This window comes from Pseudorca crassidens, chromosome 1 (genome assembly GCF_039906515.1).
Source record: "Pseudorca crassidens isolate mPseCra1 chromosome 1, mPseCra1.hap1, whole genome shotgun sequence".
In the NCBI taxonomy this organism is placed as follows: Eukaryota; Metazoa; Chordata; class Mammalia; order Artiodactyla; family Delphinidae; genus Pseudorca; species Pseudorca crassidens.
Genome location: NC_090296.1, coordinates 21,443,275 through 21,466,917, shown reverse-complemented (window position 1 = coordinate 21,466,917; position 23,643 = coordinate 21,443,275).

The following is a 23,643-nucleotide window of genomic DNA, read 5'->3' as shown; positions in this document are numbered from 1 at the left end:
ATCTGTTAGACTCACAGAAAGTAAAGACTACTGCATTCTCAGACTAAAAGAATCAGGAAGAATTTTAAAGTACAATATAATACATTAGTGGCTCTTTAAAATGACCTCATAATAACATTCCTCTCCAGATTCTCTGGCCCTCACTGAATTTTAGCATTTCTTAATTTCATTACAGTCCATTTTAGTGTGTTTTTGTCATCTAATTTGTGTTTTCATATATGCTACATTTTTTTCCTCAACCAAATTATGTTTGGAAGTAGGATATATGTCTTACATAGTCATGCTTTTCCATCCTTCACAGCACTTAGCCTAGTGCATGACACGAGTTGCTTAATTGCTTAATAATTCCCTGAAAATATACTGCTGTTGGGGTTAAAAGTTACCTTAGGGATCATGTACACATTATTCATAAAACATTTGAGTGTTTATTCAGCATAGCATTAAGAAATTGGGCTCTGGAGTTACAGAACATGGCTCTGTCATCCTTAGTTGCATGACTTCAGGCAAGTCTCCGAAGGTTTCTGTGTTTACATTTCACATGCTCTAGAAGGAGCATAATTTACCAGTAGGAAGGTTCCATTATTCATATAATATATGTAAGGTTCATAGAACAATAAATATCTCTTGATAAAATACAATAAACATTTTTCTGTGACCATGGTGATGAACATGATGATGATTATGTCAGGGACTGAGTACATATAGACAAAGTTGTCTTTCTTTAAAGAAATTTACTGTCTAGAAGTGAGACTAAAATGGAGACCACAAAAGGTGATGCAATGTCATAAGCTATGGTACAAGACTTTGCAGAATAAAGTAGAAGCCTGGGAGAAGGTTCCCTATGGTTACCTAGGGAAATCAGTAAATGCTCTCAGGTGAGGGTACATTTAAAAGATTCTTTAAAAAGAATAGCACTTTGGTAGGTGGACAGACTGTTAGTCCTTGTACAGTTGGGTAAAATCATTCAACCAGAAGGAACTGTCAGTACCAAGTATTCAGATTTGGGAGAACATGGGATATTCTGAGATCCAATAGATTAAGTATCACAGGAACATACTTTGAGAAAGGATGTTCTATGAAATTGGACTGAGGTAGGTAACTGACAGGATGATTCTAGTGAAAATAACAAAAACAGTAATGAAAATGACATAGCTATCATGTTTTTCAAAGTGTTTCTTCTTAATGAAGTATAGTTGATTTACAATATTGTGTTAGTTTCAGGTGTCCAGGAAAGTGATTATCTTTTTCAGACTATATTTCATTATAGGTTATTATAAGATTGAATATAATACCCTGTCCTATACAGTAAATACTTGTTGCTTATCTATTTTATGTATAGTAATTTGTATCTGTTAATTCCATACTCCTAATTTTTCCCTCCCTCCTTCTCCCCTTTGGTAACCATAAGTTTCTTTTCTATGTCTGTCTGTTTCTGTGTTGTATATAGATTCTTTTGTATTATTTTTAGATTCCACATATAAGTGATATCATATATTATTTGTCTTCCTCTGACTTACTTCACTTAGAATAATATTCCCTAGGTCCTTCCCTGTTGTTACACATGGCAATATTTCATTCCTTTTTATGGCTGAGTAGTATTCCATTGTGTGTATGTGCATATACATGTGTGTATATAATACATATATATTATATATATATATATATATCACATTTTCTTAAGCTGATCATCTGTTGATGGGCACTTGAGTTGTTTCCATGTCTTGGCTATTGTATATAGTGTTGCTATGAACACTGAGGTGCATGTACCTTTTCAAATTAGAGTTTTCACTTTTTATTCTGGATATATACCTAGGAGTGGGATTGCTGGATCATATGGTAGTTCTATGTTTAATTTTTTGAGGAACTGTTTTCCATGGTGGCTGCACCAATTTACATTCCCAGCAACAGTGTAGGAGGGTCCCTTTTTCTCAAAACCCTCTCCAGTATTTATTATTTGTAGACTTTTTGATGATAGCCATTCTGACCAGTGTGAGGTGATACCTCATTGTGGTTTTGATTTGCATTTCGCTAATAATTAATGATGTTGAGCATATTTTCATGTGCCTTTTGGCCATCTGTACATTTTCTTTGGAAAAATGCTTATTTAGGTCTTCTGCCCATTTTTTGGTTGGGTTGTTTGTTTTTTTTTGCTATTGAGTTTTATGAGCTGCTTTTATACTTTGGATATTAACCTGTTTTTGTTGTGCTGTTTGCAAGTATTTTCTCCCATTCCATAGCTTGTCTTTTCATTTTATTGATGGTTTCCTCTGATGTGCAAAAGGTTTTAAGTTTGATTAAGCTCAATTTATTTATTTTACTGACCTTAGAGTTTTTATGCTTCAGTCTCCTTGGAGTGGCTATTCTGAATGTACCTAGATTTTGACTTCCAAAATCCTAGAGCCTCCTCCTTCATATGGCTATCTTGGAAGGCTATAAGAGAGACTTAATATTTCCTTTCTAGGACTTATCACAAACCTGACATTATATCATATTATATTATATTAATTTTACCATTGTATGCCAGCTATGATAGCATGTTAAATATAGGTATATGTTAAGAAACATTTAATTGTCTTTATTGTTCACTGTTGAGTCTCCAGAGCATATTAGTTGATCAGTATAATTGTTGAATGAATGAATACATGTGTGGTTGGAAGAGAAACATATCCTTATTTATAAGAATATGGTTTCAGATTCTTGAGATTGCTGTAAAAGAGCGAGGAGTATCAGACCTCCTCAGTTATAATTTAAATGTGCTTCTAATAGAAAAAATATCATATATATTATATATTACATATGCTGATAGCCTTTTGTGAGACTTATGGCCTAAGAACACAACTTTTTATTTCTTTTACTAATTTTTATTGGAGTATAGTTGATTTACAATGTTGTGTTAGTTTCTGCTGTACAGCAAAGTGAATCAGTTATATATATATACACACACACACACACACACACACACACACACACACACACACACACACACACATATATACACTCTTTTTAAGATTCTTTTCCCATATAGGCCATTACAGAGTATTGAGTAGAGTTCCCTGTACTACACATTAGGTTCTTATTATCTATTTTATACATAGTAGTGTGTATATGTCAATCCCAGTCCCCCAATGTATCCCTCCCCACTTTTCCCCTTGGTAACCATAAGTTTGTTTTCTACATCTGTGACTCAATTTCTGTTTTGTAAATAAGTTCATTTGTACCATTTTTTTTAGAGTCCATACATAAGCAATATCATACATTTGTCTTTCTCTGTCTGACTTACTTCATTCAGTATGACAATCTCTAGATCCATCCATGTCACTGCAAATGGCATTATTTCATTCTTTTTTTATGGCTGAGTAATTTTCCATTGTTTTTATGTAGCACATCATCTTTATCCATTCATATGTCAATGGACATTTAGGTTGCTTCCTTGTCCTGGCTACTGTAAATAATGCTGCAGTGAACATTGATGGGCATGTATCTTTTTGAAGTATGGTTTTCTCTGGATATATGCCCAGTAGGGGGATTGCTGGGTCATATGGTAGTTCTATTTGTAGTTTTTTAAGGAATCTCCGTACTGTTCTCCATAGTGGCTGTACTAATTTACATTCCCACCAACAGTGCAAGAGGGTTCCCTTTTCTCCACACCCACTCCAGCATTTATTGTTTCTAGATTTTTTGATGATGGCCATTCTCACCAGTGTGAGGTGATACCTCATTGTAGTTTTGATTTGCATTTCTCTAATAATTAGTGATGTTGAGCATCTTTTCATGTGTTTGTTGGCCATCTGTATGTCTGTTGGAGAAATGTCTATTTAGATCTATCGCTCATGTTTTAATTGTGTTTTTCTGTTTCTTTGAGTATTGAGCTGCATGAGCAGTTTGTATATTTTGGAGATTAATCCCTTGTTGGTCACTTCGTTTGCAAATATTTTCTCCCATTCTGACGGTTTTCTTTTCATTTTGTTCATGGTTTCCTTTGCTGTGCAAAAGCATTTAAGTTTAATTAGGTCTGATTTATTTATTTTTGTTTTTATTTTCATTACTCTAGGAGGTGTATCAAAAAAGTTATTGCTGTGATTTATGTCAGAGACTATTCTGCCTATGTTTTCCTCTAAGAGTTTTATAGTATCCAACCTTACATTTGGGTCTTTAATCCATTTTGAGTTTATTTTTGTGTATGGTGTTAGGGTGTGTTCTCATTTCATTCTTTTGCATGTGGCTGTCCAGTTTTCCCATCACCACTTATTGAAGACACTGTCTTTTCTCCATTGTATATTCTTGTCTCCTTTGCCATAGATTAGGTGACCATAAGTGTGTGGGTTTATCTCTGGACTTTCTATCCTTTTCCATTGATGTATAAGTCTGTCTTTGTGCCAGTACCATACTGTTTTGATTACTATAGCTTTGTAGTATAGTCTGAAGTCAGGAACCTGATTCCTCCAGCTCTTTCTTTCTCAAGATTGCTTTGGCCATTCGGGATCTTTCATGTTTCCATACAAATTGTAAAACTTTTTGTTCTAATTCTGTGAAAAATACTATTGGTAATTTGATAAGGATTGCATTGAATCTGTAGATTGCTTTGGGTAGTATAGTCATTTTCAAAATATTGATTCTTCCAATCCAAGAACATGGTATATCTCTCCATCTGTTTGTGTTATCTTCAATTTCTTTCAACAGCATCTTATAGTTTTCTGAGTACAGGTCTTTTGTGGCTTTAAGTTGGTTTATTTTCATAGCTATTTTAATTTTTGATGCAGTGGTAAATAGGATTGTTTCCCTAATTTCTCTTTCTGATCTTTTGTTGTAAGTGTATATGAATGTAAGTGATTTCTGTGTATTACTTTTTGTGTCCTGCAACTTTACCAAATTCATTGATGAATTCTAGTAATTTTCTGGTAGCGGTTTTAGGATTCTGTATGTATAGTATCATGTCATCTGCAAACAGTGACAGTTTTACTTCTTCTTTTTGAATTTTTATTCCTTTTCCTTCTCTGATTGCTGTGGCTAGGACTTCCAAAACTATGTTGAATAATAGTGGGGAGAGTGGACATCCTTGTCTTGTTCTTGGTCTTAGAGGAAATGCTTTCAGTTTTTCACTGTTGAGAATGATGTTTTGCTGTGGGTTGTCATATATGGCCTTTATTATGTTGAGGTAGGTTCCCTCTATGCCCCATTTCTGGAGAGTTATTTTTTATCATAAATGGGTGTTGAATTTTGTCAAAAGCTTTTTCTGCATCTATTGAGATGATCATATGATTTTTATTCTTCAGTTTGTTAAGATGGTATATCACATTGATTGATTTGTGTATATTGAAGAATCCTTGCTTCCCTGGGATAAATCCCACTTGATCATGGTGTATGATCATTTTAATGTGTTGTTGGATTCTGTTTCTAGTACTTTGTTGAGGATTTTTGCATCTGTATTCATCAGTGATATTGGTGTGTAATTTTCTTTTTTTGTAATGTCTTTGTCAGGTTTTGGTATCAGGGCAATGGTGGCCTCCTAGAATGAGTTTGGGAGTGTTCCTTCCTCTCCAATGTTTTGGAAGAGTTTGAGAATGATGGTTGTTAGCTCTTCTCTAAATGTTTGACAGCATTCACCTGTGAAGCCATCTGGTCCTGGACTTTTGCTTGTTGGAAGATTTTTAAATCACAGTTTCAATTTCATTACCTGTGATTGGTCTGCTTATGTTTTCTATTTCTTTGTGGTTCAGTCTTGGAAGATTGTACTTTTCTAAGAATTTGTCCATTTCTTCCAGTTTGTCCATTTTATTGGCATGTAGTTGCTTATAGTAGTCTCTTATGATCCTATGTATGTCTGCAGTGTCAGTTATAACTTTTTTCATTTCTAATTTTATTAATTTGAGTCCTCTCCCTTTTTTTCTTGATGAGTCTGGCTAAAGTTTTATCAATTTTGTCTATCTTCTCAAAGAACCAGCTTTTAGTTCTATTGATCTTTGCTATTGTTTTTCTTCATTTCTATTTTATTTATTTCTGCTGTGATCTTTGATTTCTTTCCTTCTACTAACTTTGGATTTTGTTTGTTCTTCTTTCTCTAGTTGCTTTACATGTAAGGTTAGGTTGTTCATTTGAGTTCTTTCTTGAGTTGGGATTGTATTTCTATAAACTTCCCTCTTAGAACTGCTTTTGCTGCATCCCATAGGTTTTGGGTTATTGTGTTTTCATTGTCATTTGTTCCTAGGTATTTTTTGACTTCCTCTTTGATTTCTTAAGTGATCTCTTGTTATTTAGTGGCATACTGTTTAGCCTCCACAAGTTTGTTTTTTATTTTTTTTTCCTGTAATTGATTTCTAATCTCATAGTGTTGTGGTCAGAAAAGATGCTTGATATGATTTCAGTTTTCTTAAATTTACCGAGGCTTGATTTGTGACCCAACATGTGATCTACCCTGGAGAATGTTCCATGTATAGCTGAGAAAAAAGTACATTCTACTGCCTTCAGTTGGAACGTCCTATAGATATCAATTAAGTCTATCTGGTCTAATGTATCATTTAAGGCTTCTGTGTCCTCATTAATTTTCTTCTGGATTATCTGTCCTTGGTGTAAGTGGGGTGTCTACACTCCCCACTACTATTGTGTTACTGTCGATTTTCCCTTTTATTTTATTTTTATTTATTTTTTGCAGTACGCGGGCCTCTCACTGTTGTGGCCTCTCCCGTTGCGGAGCACAGGCTCAGCAGTCATGGCTCATGGGCCTAGCTGCTCCATGGCATGTGGGATCTTCCCAGACTGTGGCACGAACCCGTGTCCCCTGCATCGGCAGGTGGACTCTCAACCACTACACCACCAGGGAAGCCTCGATTTTCCCTTTTATTGTTGTTAGTGTTTATGTATTGAAGTGCTCCTATGTTGGGTGCATAAATATTTACAATTCTTATATCTTCTTCTTGGATTAATCCCTTGATCATTCTGTAGTGTCCTTCCTTGTCTCTTGTGACAGTCTTTATTTTAAAGTCTATTTTGTTTGATATGAGTATTGCTACTCCAGCTTTCTTTTGATTTCCATTTGCATGGAATATCTTTCTTCATCCCCTCACTTTCAGTCTGTATGTGTCCCTAGGTATGAAGTGAGTCTCTTGTCGACAACATATATAGAGGTCTTGTTTTTGTATCTGTTCAGCCAGTCTGTGTCTCTTGGTTGGAGCGTTTAATCCATTTACATTTAAAGTAATTATCAATATGTTTTGTTCCTGTTACCATTTTCTTAATTGTTTTGGGTATCATTTTGTAGGTCTTTTTCTTCTCTTGTGTTTCCTGCCTAGAGAAGTTCTTTCAGCATTTGTAGCAAAGCTGGTCTGGCAGTGCTGAGTTCTAGTAGTTTTTGCTTGTCTAAAAAACTTTTGATTTCTCCGTCAAATCTGAATGAGATCCTTGCTGGGTAGAGTAATCTTGGTTGTAGGTTTTTCCCTTTCATCACTTTAAGTATATCCTGCCACTCCCTTCTGGCCTGCAGAGTTTCTGCTGAAACATCTGCTGATAACCTTATAGGGATTCCCTTGTATGTTATTTCTTGCTTTTCCTTTGCTGCTTTTAGTATTTTTTCTTTGTATTTAATTTTTGTTAGTTTGATTAATATGTGTCTTGGTGTGTTTCTCCTTGTGTTTATCCTGTATGGGACTCTCTGTGCTTCCTGGACTTGATTATTTCCTTTCCCATGTTTGGGAAGTTTTCAACTATAATCTCTTCAAATATTTTCTCAGACCCTTTCTCTTTCTCTTCTTCTTCTGGGACCCCTATAATTTGAATGTTGGTGCATTTAATGTTGTTCCAGAGTTCTCTGAGAACTCTGTCATCAATTCTTTTCATTCTTTTTTCTTTATTCTGCTCCATGGCAGTTATTTTCAACATTCTGTTTTCCAGCTTGCATATCTGTTCTTTTGCCTCAGTTATTCTGCTATTGACTCCTTCTAGTGTATTTTTTATTTCAGTTATTGTATTGTTCATTCTTTAGTTCTTCTAGGTCCTTTTTAAGGATTTCTTGTACTTTCTCCATTAGGATTTTGGATCATCTTTACTATCATTACTCTGAATTCTTTTTCAGGTACATTGCCTATTTCCTCTTCATTTATTTCATCTTGTGGGTTTTTATCTTGCTCCTTCATCTGAATCATATTTCTCTGTCTTCTCATTTTGTATAACTTATTATGTATGAGGTCTCCTTTCCGCAGGCTGCAGGGTCATAGTTCCTCTTGCTTCTGGTGTCTGCCCCCAGTGGGTGAGGTTGGTCCAGTGGCTTGTGTAGGCTTCCTAGTGGGAGGGATTGGTGCCTGCATTATGGTGGGTGGTGCTGGATCTTGTCCCTTTGATGGGCAGGGCTGCATCAGGTGGTGTGATTGGGGTGTCTGTGGGCTTAGTATGACTTTAGGCAGCCTGTCTGCTGATGGGTGGGTTTGTGTTCCTGTCTTGCTTGTTGTTCGGTGTGGGGCATTCAGCACTGGACCCTGCAGGCAGTTGGGTGGAGCCAGGTCTTGGAGTTGAGATGGAGACATTCGGGAGAGCTCTTGCCATTTAGTATTCCCTGGGGCTGGGAATTCTCTGGTGTTCCAGAATCCTGGACTAGGCGTTCCCACTCCAGAGGCTCAGGTCTGACCTCCGGCCTGGGAATGAATACCCCACAAGACACATGGCCCGGCAAAAAAGGTTGGTGGTGGGGGAAATAAAGAGGGCAGGAAGAAAACAAATGAAAACAAACAGACCCAAAACCCCCAAGATAAATAGCAAAGACAAAAACATGCAAATGCTTGATAAGATTTCAATTTTCTTAAATTTTCCAAGGCTTGATTTGTCACCCAAGGTGTGATCTATCCTGGAGAATGTTCCATGTGCACTTGAGAAGAAAGTGTTTTCTGCTGCTTTCGAATGGAATGTCCTATAAATATCAATTAAGTCTCATGTCTAATGTGTCATTTACATATCAAAGGCATAAGAGAAACACCAATTCCTTCTAGCTTAACCAGTTACAAAAGGCTCACTTTGATACAGTTAGTACAGCCATTAGAGGCCATTGTTCTCTAGATCTCTTGGCAGCCCCCATTAATCAAGGACAGACACCACAGGACCCCACATACAGCGGACAGCCAGCCCGGGATTTCCCCTGAAACTTTTGGGATTACCCTGCAACTTTTGGGCCCCATGTGTCAGTGGACAGCCACTCCAGGATTACCCCTGCAACTTTTGGGCCCCACATATTAGTGGACAGCCCCCCAACTTTCCATTCCCTGTCTTGTATTTCCTGATATCTCAGCACTCATGGGAATTTCTTTGGTCTCCTGGCTGGCTCTGCCAGTTGTTGGGCTGCACCCTGCAGGCCTGTGTTTGCCCAGCTTCAAGACCAAAAAAAGAGTAAGCAACAAAGTCATCAATGTTTTAAAGGATGAGAGAGCTTAAGCATCTGAAGCAAGGTCCTGGAGTGATGCCCCACCATGTGCGGTGCATGGCGGGCAGGACATGGTGGCAGTCTTTGCTCTATCATTTGTTAACTTAACTACTGGGTGTTCATAAGTTATTTCATTCAATCCTAACAATAACCCAGCGAGGGAGGTACTTGATCTCCATCTTACAGAAAGAAATACTGCTTATTGAGATTGAGTGATGTGCTCAGGTTTACACAACTTTGAAGTGGTAGACCCCTTTTTGAACCCAAACAATTTGGTTGGGACACAAAGCAAGGATTATTAAATACAATAAAAAGTTTATGCTACTCAGTGCTAAATTATATAGTAATAGACCATGGGAGGGTTGTGATGTGCTGTTTCCGTAATCTTTTCTAACACAAAAGCCTTTTCAAGTTTTTTGAACATCTTATAGTGTTACTAATCATTAGAACATACTTTGGGAAAGTTTCAAGTACGAAAGTTTGAAATTGAAAGTATGAAGTTTAAATGGAATATGTTGCATACATTTCTGTATCAGTAGTTCTAATCAGTGAATGGGAGCCACCCCATCTATTTGAACAGAGAATTCAATATTAAAAAATAACTGGGTATAATGCTGTTAACTAGTAACGGAGAGGGTAAAATGAGAACACTGATATATGTAGATAACAGTTGTGGGAAGCGAGTACTACTACCAAAAAGTCTATGCTACATAGTTCTTAAATAAAATACTTTGCAAAAATTCTGTTAAAAATATCAAACATTAGAAGTTATTATTTGGGATATTGAATTTGAGTCTTTGCTCAGATCCTTAGATTGGCATCACTTTATGTGATTATAAATCTTGAATATAAAATAATAAAAAAAATAAAATACAATTAATGAAATTGAGGATTTTAGGGAGGTTGAAGGTAGAAAGAAAACTTTCCTTCATTTTTCATAGAGAAATACTAAATACTAAATAAAAAATGTGATTTTAAAAAATATAACGTTATCAAGCAAAACTTATAATTTTCTTAATCAGTTTTCTATACTCATATATTGTCATCAATAAATATCTATTTTTCTCTAGAAATACTTATAAGCTGTCCAATAGTTCCTTTAGTTTTTAACTTTTTTCTTTGGCAAATGAAATGAAATTTAATAATTTTATAATGGCTTGAGAAATATAATCACAATATTACCCAGTATTTCTAATCATTAATATTTCTACTGGCTTTTTTATATGGAAATGCATCTGGAATGATGTTCTCCAGCTATAAAAGTTTTAAAACATTTATATATTATTGTCACTGGCCTGTTTTTTTCCTTTGTCTTTGAAGACTTTGTGTTGCTTGTATAATTTGTATGGTGAGTATGCATTATTTAATATGCAATACATTTATTTAAAAGACTTCATTTACAAGGTGGGTATTAGATACCAAAAAAAGTAGTCTGTCATGTGTTTTGAGGCTCCATTTGCTAGTGAGAGTGGGCTTTTCCTGTTCTAGCAGGTCTGTTTGTCCAAGGCCCAGGAAGGGGGTCAACCTCTGGCAGCAGACCAGAGTTAGGGAGGCACAAACTCTAAGATTCATTCTTCCTTTGACTTCAAACCCTCAACAAAATCTTGCATTGTCAATGATATAAACTCCCAGTTCTTCCTCAGGGCTCTGTGTCTGTCTGCATTTGGAGCTTTCCTCACTGCTCTTGGGTGATTATTAATCCCCAGTCAGTGCCAAGGTCTCTAGATCATCACCTCATCCCACTGAGGGCCACATTCTGTAAGGAGCTCTCCTCCAACAGTAACATTTGGGTTTGTCTCCATCTATTGTTTGCAGGTTGCTTCAGTGCCCTGATAACATCACACAGGGAACAGTTGAGTGCTGCAACCGGAAATGGTACACACAAACTTTAGGAGAAAGGGTGGCTTTTATACCTGTTCACATCTATGTCTTCTGCTGATGGTGCCTGCCTCGGAGTGGTAGCATGATTAGACCCACTGTTCCCTGATACTCACCATAAGAAAGAAAAAGTTTCAGGACTTTTTAGGAGTTATTCTTTCCTCTTCCTATCCTCAACCCACATCTAGAAATGTCTGTGTTTTACAAAGACAGTGACATGATAATTAAAAACAAAACTAGCATTGGCACTATCCATTATTTCTTTCTTCTGAATCTCTGGGTCACATGTATACTTGGAAGTAGTGTATTACTTGCAAGGCACTAGGGCTTTGGGGTAGAATAAGAAATTCTCCAATCAGGATCAAGTTCAATAAACTTGCTGCAATTAAAATTTTCTGCATCATTGTTGAGATTGACAAATGGACCCACAACATGTCTTCAAAGGCATTAGGGGCAAAATGAGGGTGAACTGACCTCACTAAACTACACCTGACTCCTCCCAGAATTCTATTGAAGGAAAGAAATGTCTTTTTTTTTCTTTAAATGTCTAGCTTAGCTGAACTGAGTTAAATACTAGTACTACAGGGATATAGTACATGGACACAGATTTGCCCTCAAGACCCCAATCCGATGGGGCAGACAATCAAAATTAAAATCCGGGGAGATAAGAGTAACAATGAAAGGGAGTCCAGAACCATTGATTAGAGCATCCTAACAAAGACTGGCAGTCAGGGAGTCTTCCCAGAAGAGGTGACATCTCAGTTGAGTCTTAAAGCTTCCCTGGGAATGAGCCAGGTAAAGTCTAATGAAATTCTCAGTGAGGAGATTATGTTTAAACTTCCCAGAAGAATTGTTGCAAATGAAAGTGCTACTTGTTTTCCATTTGGAGCTTTCCTCCTCCCTGAGGCAATTATAGAAGCAAATTTTCTTGCCTAAAAAAGAATCAACAGGGGCTGGCTTGCAACTTTACTGGACCCTTAGAAAACTGGCAGCCATACCTACAGATAGAGGAACTCTCCAAGGACAGGGAAGGAGAGAGAACTGGGCCCTGGGCTGTCTCAAGACGCCTGTTTGTTCCCTGACCAAAAACCAAAAAAAAAAAAAAAAGCTGAGAGCAAGATTCCATATCAAAGAATCTTTCCCCAGGAGCCTCAGAGATACTGAGTGAAGTTGCTGGGTTATCAGTGCTGTGAAGAAATGGTGTCAGCCGTGACATTTTCTTGCTGGCAGAGACAGAACACCCCTGAGGAAAAGACACTGATCTTAGTTTTGTTTATTCAGTTAGGGGCGATGTCTTGCCAGGTTTTGATAAATGTGTTTAGAAAGCAAAGGGATGAGGTTATTGTGCGGCTTCTGCTTATTGCAATGCTGGTGGTACCTGTCTGAATTTCAGAGTGGGTCCCAAGTGGTGCATAGTTAGAACACAAACCATCAGGTAATAATAACTGTGGCCAATGCTTATTAAGATATGCCTAGCAATGCCCCTCAAACCTTCTTCCTCCATTAGCCATGCTGGGGTGTATTTGTATAGGATTTTTAAAAGATACCTTGTTCCCTGTAATAGCTGGTCACTGATGTATGAAATTCCTTTGAGTGAGATAAACTTTTAATTCTGCAAGCTGCAGCTGAGGCTCAAAATGCAAATAGCCCTATGGAGATAAAGCTTTTGATTTTAATACTTTGCTGTGAGTGAATTTAATGAAATCTTCTAAGAGCAAATTTTTAAATGTGTATGGGGACTGGGGTGCTTATGTGTTTGTGTGTATATGGTACGAGAGAGAAAAAGGAGAACGAGAGGGATAGAGAGATTGAGAAAGACTGAGAGACAAACCCGTTGCCACAGTGGAAAGGTGACAGGTGGAAAGATGAAGAGGGGTGTACTGGGAGAAAAGACTAAGATTTTTGGATAGACAGGTGCCATGGTGCCATTCTGCTTTTAAAAATGACATAATGCTTAAAAAATAATAAACTAACAAGTATGTCAATAACCCATTTATCCCTGGGGTTTCTTGGAGGGAAAGGGGAAGATTTCGTGGACAAATGAGGCTGTTGGCTGTGCTTATATCCCTCTTCAGCACCACTAACTCACCAACCTGGGAGGCCTACAGGACCCTCACTTCTGGAGAAGCCTTGATGGTAAACTGAAGTTTACGAAGAGGGTGAGGTGAGACCATGGAGGTCCTTACAAGTGGAGATAACAAGACAGCAACAAATGCCAAGAAGGGCCATCTGGCTCACGTAAAAATGAAACTCCCCTGAAGCCAGTCCTATGAAATGCCTTTTCTGACATCTTTAAGTGGGTGGGCTGCTGAAACAGGGAGGTTTCATGAAAATTGTTCTGGCACTAGTCTCAGGAAAACCTAGAATTAAATCTAGGTGCTGCCACCTGTTATTTGTGTGATCTTGAGCCTGTTACTTAAAGAATGTGAAGCTTAGATAGTTTGAAATAGAGGTAATACTATCTAGATCATACTATTTGTTATGATACTCTGTGAAGCACTTCACAAGGGAAGAAATGAGTCTAATTATTTTGATATCATCATCAGACAAAACTCATTAGAAAATGTCCACGGACTTCCAGCAATGCTTCTGCCGTGTGCCACTGGGTAGAAGCATAGCAAAAGTACGAACTGGTTATTTTGTTTGAAAAGTGAGTATTGAAGCTCTGCTCTCCTGGGAAGTAGCAGAGTGGAGGCTGTAAAAGCTAGTACTCTTTCTTTCTTTTTTTTTTTTTTAAACATCTTTATTGGGGTATAATTGCTTTACAATGGTGTGTTAGTTTCTGCTTTATAACAAAGTGAATCAGTTATACATATACATATGTTCCCATATCTCTTCCCTCTTGCGTCTCCCTCCCTCCCTCCCACCCTCCCTATTCCACCCCTCCAGGCGGTCACAAAGCACTGAGCTGATCTCCCTGTGCTATGCGGCTGCTTCCCACTAGCTATCTACCTTACGTTTGGTAGTGTATATATGTCCATGCCTCTCTCTCGGTTTGTCACAGCTCACGCTTCTCCCTCCCCATATCCTCAAGTCCATTCTCAAGTAGGTCTGTGTCTTTATTCCTGTCTCACCCCTAGTTTCTTCATGACATTTTTTTTTTTAATTCCATATATATGTGTTAGCATACGGTATTTCTTTCTCTTTCTGACTTACTTCACTCTGTATGACAGACTCTAGGTCCACCCACCTCACTACAAATAACTCAATTTCATTTCTTTTTAGAGCTGAGTAATATTCCATTGTATATATGTGCCACATCTTCTTTATCCATTCATCCAATGATGGGCACCTTAGGTTGTTTCCATCTGCGGGCTATTGTAAATAGAGCTGCAATGAACATTTTGGTACATGACTCTTTTTGAATTATGGTTTTCTCAGGGTATATGCCCAGTAGTGGGATTGCTGGGTCATATGGTAGTTCCATTTGTAGATTTTTAAGGAACCTCCATACTGTTCTCCATAGTGGCTGTACCAATTCACATTCCCACCAGCAGTGCAGGAGTGTTCTCTTTTCTCCACACCCACTCCAGCATTTATTGTTTCTAGATTTTTTGATGATGGCCATTCTGACTGGTGTGAGATGATATCTCATTGTAGTTTTGATTTGCATTTCTCTAATGATTAGTGATGTTGAGCGTTCTTTCATGTGTTTGTTGGCAGTCTATACATCTTCTTTGGAGAAACGTCTATTTAGGTCTTCTGCCCATTTTTGGATTGGGTTGTTTGTTTTTTTGTTATTGAGCTGCATGAGCTGCTTGTAAATTTTGGAAATTAATCCTTTGTCAGTTGCTTCATTTGCAAATATTTTCTCCCATTCTGAGGGTTGTCTTTTGGTCTTGTTTATGGTTTCCTTTGCTGTGCAAAAGCTTTGAAGTTTCATTAGGTCCCATTTGTTTGTTTTTATTTCCATTTCTTTAGGAGGTGGGTCAAAAAGGATCTTGCTGTGATTTATGTCATAGAGTGTTCTGCCTACATTTTCCTCTAAGAGTTTGATAGTTTCTGGCCTTACATTTAGGTCTTTAATCCATTTTGAGCTTATTTTTGTGTATGGTGTTAGGGAGTGATCTAATCTCATACTTTTACATGTACCTGTCCAGTTTTCCCAGCACCACTTACTGAAGAGGCTGTCCTTTCTCCACTGTACATTCCTGCCTCCTTTATCAAAGATAAGGTGACCATATGTGTGTGGGTTTATCTCTCGCTTTCTATCCTGTTCTATTGATCTTTCTGTTTTTGTGCCAGTACCATACTGTCTTGATTACTGTAGCTTTGTAGTATAGGCTGAAGTCAGGGAGCCTGATTCCTCCAGCTCCGTTTTTTGTTCTCAAGATTGCTTTGGCTATTCGGGGTCTTTTGTGTTTCCATACAAATTGTGAAATTTTTTGTTCTAGTTCTGTGAAAAATGCCAGTGGTAGTTTGATAGGGATTGCATTGAATCTGTAGATTGTTTTGGGTAGTAGAGTCATTTTCACAATGTTGATTCTTCCAATCCAAGAACATGGTATATCTCTCCATCTGTTTGTATCATCTTTAATTTCTTTCATCAGTGTCTTATAATTTTCTGCATACAGGTCTTTTGTCTCCTTAGGTAGGTTTATTCCTAGATATTTTATTCTTTTTGTTGCAATGGTAAATGGGAGTGTTTTCTTCATTTCACTTTCAGATTTTTCATCCTTAGTGTATAGGAATGCCAGAGATTTCTGTGCATTAATTTTGTATCCTGCAACTTTACCAAATTCATTGATTAGCTCTAGTAGTTTTCTGGTAGCATCTTTAGGATTCTCTATGTATAGTATCATGTCATCTGCAAACAGTGAGAGCTTTACTTCTTCTTTTCCGATTTGGATTCCTTTTATTTCCTTTTCTTCTCTGATTGCTGTGGCTAAAACTTCCAAAACTATGTTGAATAACAGTGGTGAGAGTGGGCAACCTTGTCTTGTTCCTGATCTTAGCGGAAATGCTTTCAGTGTTTCACCATTGAGGATGATGTTGGCTGTGGGTTTGTCATATATGGCCTTTATTATGTTGAGGAAAGTTCCCTCTATGCCTACTTTCTGCAGGGTTTTTATCATAAATCGGTGTTGAATTTTGTCAAAAGCTTTCTCTGCATCTATTGAGATGATCATATGGTTTTTCTCCTTCAATTTGTTAATATGGTTTATCATATTGATAGATTTGCGTATACTGAAGAATCCTTGCATTCCTGGAATAAATCCCACTTGATCACGGTGTATGATCCTTTCAATGTGCTGTTGGATTCTGTTTGCTAGTATTTTGTTGAGAATTTTTGCATCTACGTTCATCAGTGATATTGGCCTGTAGTTTTCTTTCGTTGTGACATCCTTGTCTGGTTTTGGTATCAAGGTGATGGTGGCCTCATAGAATGAATTTGGGAGTGTTCCTCCCTCTGCTATATTTTGGAAGAGTTTGAGAAGGATAGGTGTTAGCTCTTCTCTAAATGTTTGATAGAATTCGCCTGTGGAGCCATCTGGTCCTGGGCTTTTGTTTGTTGGAAGATTTTTAATCACAGTCTCAATTTCAGTGCTTGTGATTGGTCTGTTCATATTTTCTATTTCTTCCTGATTCAGTCTTGGCAGGTTGTGCATTTCTAAGAATTTGTTCATTTCTTCCAGGTTGTCCATTTTATTGGCATAGAGTTGCTTGTAGTAATCTCTCATGATCTTTTGTATTTCTGCAGTGTCAGTTGATACTTCTTTTTCATTTCTAATTCTATTGATTTGAGTCTTCTCCCTTTTTTTCTTGATGAGTCTGGCTAATGGTTTATCTATTTTGTTTATCTTCTCAAAGAACCACCTTTTAGTTTTCTTGATCTTTGCTATTGTTTCATTTCTTTTTCATTTATTTCTGATCTGATTTTTATGATTTCTTTGCTTCTGCTAACTTTGGGTTTTTTTTGTTCTTCTTTCTCTAATTGCTTTAAGTGCAAGGTTAGGTTGTTTATTCAAGATTTTCCCTGTTTCTTAAGGTGGGCTTGTATTGCTATAAACTTCCCTCTTAGAACTGCTTTTTCTGCATCCCATAGGGTTTGGGTCATCATGTCTCCATTGTCATTTGTTTCTAGGTATTTTTTGATTTCCTCTTTGATTTCTTCAGTGATCACTTCGTTATTAAGTAGTGTATTGTTTAGCCTCCATGTGTTTGTATTTTTTACAGATCTTTTCCTGTAATTGATATCTAGTCTCATGGCGTTGTGGTCAGAAAAGATATTTGATAAAATTTCAAATTTCTTAAATTTACCAAGGCCTGATTTGTGACCCAAGATACGATCTATCCTGGAGAATGTTCCATGAGCACTTGAGAAAAATGTGTATTCTGTTGTTTTTGGATGGAGTGTCCTATAAATATCAATTAAGTCCATCTTGTTTAATGTATCATTTAAAGCTTGTGTTTCCTTATTTATTTTCATTTTGGATGATCTGTCCATTGGTGAAAGTGGGGTGTTAAAGTCCCCTACTATGAATGTGTTACTGTCGATTTCCCCTTTTATGGCTGTTAGTATTTGCCTTATGTACTGAGGTGCTCCTATGTTGGGTGCATAAATATTTACAATTGTTATATCTTCTTCTTGGATCGATCCCTTGATCATTAGGTAGTGTCCTTGTCTCTTGTAATAGTCTTTATTTTAAAGTCTATTTTTTGTCTGATATGAGAATTGCTACTCCAGCTTTCTTTTGGTTGCCATTTGCATGGAATATCTTTTTCCATCCCCTTACTTTCAGTCTGTATGTGTCTCTAGGTCTGAAGAGGGTCTCTCGTAGACAGCATATATATGGGTCTTGTTTTTGTATCCATTCAGCCAATCTGTGTCTTTTGGTGGGAGCATTTAGTCCATTTACATTTAAGGTAGTTATCAATATGTGTGTTCCTATATCCATTTTCTAAATTGTTTTGGGTTTATTATTGTAGGTCTTTTCCTTCTCTTGTGTTTCTTGCCTAGAGAAATTCGTTTTGCATTTGTTGTAAAGCTGGTTTGGTGGTGCTGAACTCTCTCAGCTTTTGCTTGTCTGTAAAGGTTTTAATATCTCCGTCAAATCTGAATGAGATCCTTGCTGGGTAGAGTAATCTTGGTTGCAGGTTTTTCTCCTTCATCACTTTCAGTATGTCCTGCCAGTCCCTTCTGGCTTGCAGAGTTTCTGCTGAGAGATCAGCTGTTAACCTTATGGGGATTCCCTTGTGTGTTATTTCTTGCTTTTCCCTTGCTGCTTTTGACAGCAAGGGAATTTGACAGTTTTTTGACAGTTTGACAATTTTTTGACAGTTTGATTAATATGTGTCTTGGCATATTTCTCCTTGAATTTATCCTTATGGAACTCTCTGTGCTTCCTGGACTTGATTAACTATTTCCTTTCCCATATTAGGGAAGTTTTCAACTACCATCTCTTCAAATACTTTCTCAGTCCCTTTCTTTTTCTCTTCTTCTTCTGGAACCCCTATAATTCGAATGTTGGTGCATTTAATGTTGTCTCAGAGGTCTCTGAGACTGTCCTCAGTTCTTTTCATTCTTTTTTCTTTATTCTGCTCTGCAGTAGTTATTTCCACTATTTTATCTTCCAGGTCACTTATCCGTTCTTCTGCCTCAGTTATTCTGCTGTTGAATCCATCTAGAGTATTTTTCATTTCATTTATTGTGTTGTTCATCATTGTTTGTTTCATCTTTAGTTCTTCTAGGTCCTTGTTAAATGTTTCTTGCATTTTGTCTATTCTATTTCCAAGATTTTGGATCATCTTTACTATCATTATTCTGAATTCTTTTTCAGGTAGACTGCCTATTTCCTCTTCATTTGTTTGGTCTGGTGGGTTTTTATCTTGCTCCTTCATCTGTTGTGTGTTTTTCTGTCTTCTCATTTTGCTTATCTTACTGTGTTTGGGGTCTCCTTTTTGCAGGCTGCAGGTTTGTAGTTCCTGTTCTTTTTGTTGTCTGTCCCCAGTGGCTAACGTTGGTTCAGTGGGTTGTGTAGGCTTCCTGGTGGAGGGGACTAGTGCCTGTGTTCTGGTGGATGAGGCTGGATCTTTTCTCTCTGGTGGGCAGTTCCACGTCTGGTGGTGTGTTTTGGGCTTTCTGTGGCCTTATTATGATTTTAGACAGCCTCTCTGCTATAGGGTGGGGTTGTGTTCCTGTTTTGCTAGTTGTTTGGCATAGGGTGTCCAGCACTGTAGCTTTCTGGTCATTGAGTGAAGCTGGGTGCTGGTGTTGAGATGGAGATCTCTAGGAGGTTTTCGCCGTTTGATATTATGTGGAATTGGGAGGTCTCTTGTTGACCAGTGTCCTGAAGTTGGTTGTCCCACCTCAGAGGCACAGCACTGACTCCTGGCTGCAGCACCAAGAGTCTTTCATCCACACGGCTCAGAATAAAAGGGAGAAAAAGTAGAGAGAGAATTAGTAGAAGTAGAAAGAAAGAAAGGAAGAAAGGAGGGAAGGAAGGAAGAAATAAAGAAGAAGGAAAGAAAGAAAGGAGAGAGGGAGGTTGGAAGGGAAGGAAGGAAAAAAGAAGGAAGATAAAGTAAAATATAATAAAGTTATTAAATTAAAAAATAATTATTAAAAAAACAACAACAAAAAAAATGGATGGATAGAACCTTAGGACAAATGGTGGAAGCAAAGCTATACAGACAAAATGTGATATAGAAGCATAGACATACACACTCACAAAAAGAGGAAAAGGGGAAAAAAATCATAAATCTTGCTCTCAAAGTCCACCTCCTCAATTTGGGATGATTCGTTGTCTAAAGGAGGGAAGGAAGGAAAGAAAGAAAGAAAGAAGATAAAATAATTAAAATTAATTATTAAGAAAAAAACGGACAGATAGAACCCTAGGACAAATGGTGGAAGCAAAGCTATACAGACAAAATCTCACACAGAAGCATACACATACATATTCACAAAAGGAGGAAAAGAGGAAAATCTTGCTCTCAAAGCCCACCTCCTCAATTTGGGATGATTCGTTGTCTATTCAGGTATTCCACAGATGCAGGGTACATCAAGTTGATTGTGGAGCTTTAATCCGCTGTTTCTGAGGCTGCTGGGAGAGATTCCCCTTTCTCTTCTTGGTTCTCACAGCTCCCAGGGGCTCAGCTTTGGATTTGGCCCCGCCTCTGCGTGTAGGTCGCTGGAGGGCGTCTGTTTTTTGCTCAGACAGGACGGGGTTAAAGGAGCCCCTGATTCGGGGGCTCTGACTCACTCAGGCCAGGGGGAGGGAGGGGCATGGAGTGCAGGGCGAGCCTGTGGCAGCAGAGGCTGGCGTGACGTTGCACCAGCCTGAGGCCCGCCGTGCTTTCTCCCGGGGAAGTTGTCCCTGGATCCCGGGAACCTGGCAGTGGCGGGCTGCACAGGATCCCCAGAAGAGGGGTGTGGATAGTGACCTGTGCTCGCACACAGGCCCCTTGGTGGCGGCAGCAGCAGCCTTAGCGTCTCCCGCCCGTCTCTGGGGTCCACGTAAAAGCTGGTACTCTTGAGTCAGATGCGCTGGTTCAAGTCTTGATACCACCACCACCCTAAATTACTTAACTTTTCTATGATCTGTTTTTCTTTTAAACATAGAAATGCTTACTAATAGTACCTACCTCCTAGAATTATTGTGAAGATTAAGTGAAGTGGTACTTGTAGCTGGCATAGAATGAGCACAATTATTACTACTGCTGAGCTTTATGTCCTGTTGCTTCTTAGGAGTAAACTGCAAAAAAATTATATTAAAGGATGAAGTGTCCAGTAACAAGGGCTCCATAGCCAGGAAGATCCGTGTTCATAGATGGTTGTTTACAGTCTCTAATTTTCAATTTCCTGTAAGATGGGTGTACTAACATTTGCTTCAGGATATGGGAGGTGAAGGAACCTGTCAGGATGCAAAGAAGTGAGATAAGAAGGGGAAGGGAAGGCAACCAACGAGTGGAGAATTATCAACTAGGTACCACTATGGTCAGCTAAAGCTTAATCCCACCGGGGGAGTTATGGGGGTCTGTGTAAAACAGACTCAAGAGATGGGCAAGGGAGCTGGGAGATGTGTACATGAACTCCTGTGAGCCTTTGTTCAAGGGCTGTTCCTGGAGTTATTAATTCCCGTGCTCTTACAGCCGATCAGGTAGGTGGCAAAGCTGGTTCCAGAGGCCTGAGAGAATCCTCAGGCAACCAAAGGCAGGTGATAGCTGTTGGAAGCTGGGCACAGCACAGGGCACTGAAGCTAGCAGAGATGGAATGTGGGCAGGTAGCGTCTGCCACATATAGGATTCATTCCTCTTCTCCCCCAAGATGGCAAACACTTAAAATCTTATGCAATTTATTAATCTGTTTGGACAAATATTTGTAATGAATTTGCAATTTTAGAGGACATGCCATTTGTAAGCATCTGTTTCTTTTTATCTAGTAAAATCGTATCTATTTCCCTCACATTGGAGGAAGTGAGAAACAAATTTCAGAGTGTTTAGTTAAGGCAGTGGATTCCAGTGTGATGCGCACCTACGGCTCCAGAAATACACAAAAACAGTGGAATTTAAATTCTTTCCTAATTACTTTATAAATAAGTAGACCCACCTTGTGTACTTTGGTTGCATAGTGCAGTCTTTGTATTTGCTTGTTTACATACAGTACAGGTATTTCTACAGTATTATAGGGCATCCTGATTGATCGCTAGGAAGATAGACCACGGGAGAGAATAAGTCTTGTCTTTAATGCTGAAATTTATAGAATATTATTTATTATATAACTGACAAACACCAAACTTCAGTAAAGGAGAAATGGGAATAAGTGTAAATGTGTTAATTTTCTTTATTTTTTATAATAGGAAATCAACAGCTACTGATTAAGATTGAAATGTGTGAAAACCCGTATGCAAACAAACACTGTACCAAACCAAAAACAATGACCCCATAAATTTAACATTTTTACGTTTGACTTTTCATTTTAGAGCAGTGAACAGTAAGATGTAGCCCATGAGCCAAATCCGTTCTGCCACTTTTTTTTTTTTTGTAAATAAAGACTTACTGAAACACATTTACACCCATTCTTTTATATATTGTCTATGGTGCTACAGTGTCAATCACATAGTTGTGATAGAGATTGGATGTGGCTTGGAAAGCGGAATATAATTACTCTCTGGTCCTAAAATATCCCTCCTCAACTTCTGTTGAGGAAGAATATTTTAGGAAGTACTGTACTGATCAGAAAAGTCTGTTATTCTCCTCTCAACACTCCACTTTCAATAATTCTGGTCTCCAAATGTGTGGGATTTTGCCCCCATCCCCAGCAATTCTCCCACACAGCTGCATGTTCTACAGTTTAACTCAGTTCTGCCACTACGTACCTGGAAATAGCATCTGATCCCACAGGTTAAAGCCTCAGTTCCATAAGAATGCTTCCACACTACTTTGGACAACTGAAGTACAGATTATCACCTGGGTTTTGACCAGCTATAAAAGACAAATTCCCAGGACTCCTCGAGTTCGATAACTTGTTAGAGCGGCTCACAGAACTGAAGAAAATGGTTTACTTACTAGATCACCAGTTACAACTCAGGAACAGCCAGATGGAAGAGATATACAGGGCAAGATATGTGGGAATGGTGTAGAGTTTCTGTGCCCTCCCTGGTCCTGCCCTCCCAGCACTTCCACATGTTCACCATCCTGGAAGGTTGATGTAGGTTAGTGAAGGTTTACCAACTTCTGACCACCACAGTTCAGGGATTTCTATGTAGGCTTTATTTTATAGGCATGACTTATTATATCATTGGCCTTAATGGCTAATTCAACCTCTAGCACCTGTCCCCTGCCCAGAGGTCTGAAGGTGGGGCTGAAAGTTCCAACCCTCTAATGATGTGATTGGTTCCCCTGGCAACCAGCCCATCCCAGGCTTTCCAAATATCACCTCATTAACATAAAGTCAGGGGAGGTTGAAAGGAAGTTGTTATGAATAACGAAAGACATTCCTTTCACTTTTTTGTCCCTGGAGCTGTCAGGAACCAGGAGCAGAAAGTATAACAAAAGATGCCTCTGTAGCTCTTATCACTATATTAGGATATTACAAGGGTTTTTAGGAGCTGTGTGCCACAAATGGGAATGAAGACCAAATATATATTTCTTATTATAAATCATAATATGACAATTACATATGAAGTGTTATGAAACTGACAATCTAGTTTCACTTCAGCTACATTTTTATTGTTATGATTAAATAAAAATATGCTTTCAATATAAATAGAAATATGAAATTTTAAAAAGATACATTGGAATTATACATTAGATCTGCCTGTATTAAAAAAAAATGAGTGTATATGATTTTATCAGACATCAGATTGGGTTTGGATCCACCATACCAGGTCGTTTTGTTTTTCTGGAAGTAACAACTTCTATGA